General features: G+C 65.3%; 1 pseudogene; it reads left to right on the top strand.

Annotated features, from left to right (window-relative positions):
- The first annotated feature begins 2687 nt into the window (after positions 1-2687).
- The window catches only part of LOC105853424, a 5701-nt pseudogene continuing 4928 nt past the window's right edge, over positions 2688-3460 (top strand).

Raw genomic sequence — 3460 nt, 5'->3', positions numbered from 1 at the left:
AGGCCAGGGCTCGGGGGCCGGGCCGGCTCGGCGGGGCGGGGCGGGGCGAGACGGCCCGGAGGGGAAGGGGCCGAGGAAAGGCTCCTCCGGAGGCTGTTGCCGTGGAAACCGGGCGAGAACAAAAAGCTAATTGCTACCGGGCTGGGGCGGCCTCGTGGTTGACATGTAAATTGCAAGTTCAGCCCTGGGGTGGCTGCGTAGTGGGGAGACTCCCTCACCACCCGGAAGACAGCTGTGCCTGCCGGGCAGGGGCTGGGGGGGGCTCGTCACGTCACCGGACGCGGCCTCAAATCACATTAGGGCTCTTGGGGCAGCGACTGACAGCTGTCCGGCTGGGCGGGAGGGGCCGGGCTGGCCAATGTGGTCCAGGGCCCGGACCTGCCCTGAACATCTGCTGTTCCCTTGGGCCCCTGGGGAGGGGTGGCCAGCCCTGCATGGCCTGGGCTGTGGTGGCCCGGGCCTTGCCCTCCTGTGGCTGGGACGGGCCTGCGCCTGCCTCAAGGTCACCCCGTGGGTTCACACCCAGGCTGCTGCGGGCAGGCGGCCCGGCAGCGGCCTCTGGAGTTCCCCTCTAGGCACTGGGCTCGCTTGTGACTTTTTATTCCTTTTGGGTTGGTTTTCTTAATTTGTGTTTGCTTTTAAAATTAATATCTGATCACTTTAAACAATTCAAACAACAGTGGTTCTCCCCACTGCTGCCCTTTGAGATGACCAGTGGGAGCATCTGAGCCGTGCCCTGGGTCTCCCTGCAGAGAAGAAAGAGTCCCAGGCACCCGCCATTTCCCCGGCGGGAAATTTTCGTGGAGCTTTGGTGGGACACTTTTCCTGCCCACCCCCAGCAGCAGGAGCCCTGCCTGCCTGTGCACCCTGTGGTGGTGCCTGCAGGGAGGGTGGCCAGGGTTCATCTGTATGGCCCCTGGCAGTGACCACTAGGCGCTGGACACTGCACCTGGTGCTGGTGCGTCCCGTGCATGACCCCACCCGAGTGAGGGAGATGAAGGCTCTCACCCCTCCCCCAAGGGCGAGAAAACTGCGGGGAAGTGGAGGCACCTGCGGGGCTGTGGGAATTGCGTCCCACCAGAGTGAAATCATCTAGTTGGGAGCCCTGGGCCCAGTCCCGCCCCCTCCAGGGGCCGCCCCAGCCTTTGTCCCGGCCTCCTCCCAGCTGGGCGGGGCCAGGGCGGGGCCCGCAGCCCCGCAAGCCCCCCTCGCTCCCCGGCCCTGGGCCTGCCTGTGAAGAGACCGGACTCAGCTGCTCCCCCTCCGCTCCGCGGGCCGGAAACGGGGCCCGCCCAGCGGCCCCGCGGCAGGTCAGCACCAGGGGCCGCGGACAGCGCCCGGGCAGGCGGGGCCTGGATGGTGCCGAGCAGGCGGGACAGCCGCTCGCTGCCGACCTGGGCAGGGCGCCGGCCTCCTTGCCTGCCACACTATAAATTTGTGCCATGTGTATTATACTAAGTTACAATTTTTATTCGTTTGAATTACAAAATCAATTATTCATCCAGTTCTGACAAAGGGCAACATCGCGGCTCAGGGGCTGGCTGTCCAGGGGGAGGCGCTGGCCGTCCTGGCGCGCCTCTCCCAGCGCACACTACAAGCTCCTCCTCTGCTCGCGTGGCTCCTACTGCTCACGGGCGCCCAGTGACTGACTGGTAGAGCCATCCCTCTGTTTTTCCATGAATGCGGCTTTACAGATGTCAGTCCTGGGACACCATGGTGGCGGGCCATCCCGTCCACCTCACAGACGAGGAGACTGAGGCCTGGAGGTGGTAATGGTTGCTGCGTGGGGCCTCCCCCGGGTGACCCGAGGCACCTCTCAGTCCCCTTCATGGCTCCTCACCCACCCACACCTGCACCTGTCTTGCCGGCTGCGGGTCTGGGTCCTGCCGGTGGGGCTGTGACAGGCCACGGCTGGCTGTGGGCTTGTTTCTTCCTAATTGCAAAATGACTGCCCACGGGAAAAGTAAGGAATCTTTTTAAGGAATAAATGCACAAAAGGGAGACAGAGGCACTGCCTGCCCTCCCTGGGAGGTGAAGTGGGGAGCAGCTGCAGGGGGCCCCAAGACTTGTGCAACGACTTTAGAGAAACAACACTGGTCATGCTTTCCAGGTTTGCAGGCATTTTAAGTGGCCGTTTTGGGAGGAGGTAACTTTAGAACAGACAAAGAATCCCCTTGCTCCCCAGACTGGCCCACGCCCTGGGGCTGGAGCATCTCTCTTGTTCCGCGGGGAGGCGCCTATGTAGCTCGGGGAGGCGTCTGTGTAGCTCTGGGGTTCCTGGAGACCCTCAGCCCGCTCACTGAGGGAGTCGCCCAGCCTGGACAGGCGAGGCCCGCAGTCCGCAGGTCTTCTGATTGCCCGGGCGCTCGACCCTCCTCTGCCCTGACCCTGCTATTTTCTCTCTGGCCCGTTTTTCATCCTCAGGTCCGTTGCACAGAGGTGGAGACACAGAGCCCCGCCTCTGGGAAAAGGGGTCCTCTGAGTCTGTGCCTCGCCCCTGGGGCAGGGGTGGCCGCGGGGGGCAGGGCCGCCAGACCTGGGCCCTGAGCTGTGAACACAGGCGGTTGCCAGCCAGGGCGTGGGTCTGTTCAGAAGCCACCACCCAGTTGGGTGCACTTGGGGCCCACACCCCAACTTTCTGCCCCGCAGTCAGGCTGTGGGCAGGAGGGTCTGGCAGTCGCGGCTGACCTGTGCCCCCCCTACAGTTCTGGGAGGTCATCAGCGACGAGCACGGCATTGACCCCAGCGGCAACTATGTGGGCGACTCGGACCTGCAGCTGGAGCGCATCAGCGTCTACTACAACGAAGCCTCCTGTGAGCAGGGCTCGGGGGCGGGGCTGGGCTCGGGGGCGGGGCCGGGCTCAGGGGCGGGGCCGGCCCGGGGGGCGGGGCCGGGCGCCCCTGCAGGCAGCCTGAGGCAGTTGGCCCTCAACAGGGCCACTAGGTCCTCCAGATATCTTGGGGAGGTCAGGTCTAGGGGTCCTTGAAAGTTCAAGCTGGCTCCAGTGATGTCCTTCCTGGGCTGGCCAGGCATGGACCTGCCCACCCGGACAGGATGTGGCCCTGGCTGCCGCTTACCCACCACACACCACCAGGCAGGCGCTGAGGCTGGCGCCCAGGCTCGCCCTGGCTCCGGCCTCCCTGACCTCGGGGTCAGTTGGTACCGCGAGCAGACGAAGCCTGCAGGTGGGCAGCAGGACTTGGGGGCCCCGAGGCCCCACACCCACGCAGCCCCCTCTGCCTTCAGCTCACAAGTACGTGCCTCGGGCCATCCTGGTAGACCTGGAGCCCGGGACCATGGACAGCGTCCGCTCGGGGGCCTTTGGCCACCTCTTCAGGCCAGACAACTTCATCTTCGGTGAGTCCCCTGATCCGGCTCCCCGGCCACGGGCAGCAGGCCCACAGGACGTGGGGCCGGCCCGGGAGGCCCCCGGGGGTTGGGGGTCCTGGATGGGGCGGC

This window comes from Condylura cristata, unplaced genomic scaffold (genome assembly GCF_000260355.1).
Source record: "Condylura cristata isolate star-nosed mole 26May11 unplaced genomic scaffold, ConCri1.0 scaffold00009, whole genome shotgun sequence".
NCBI classification, from domain to species: Eukaryota; Metazoa; Chordata; class Mammalia; order Eulipotyphla; family Talpidae; genus Condylura; species Condylura cristata.
The sequence above is the reverse complement of the archived record's forward strand: the minus strand, read 5'-3'. Positions and strand labels throughout refer to the sequence as shown.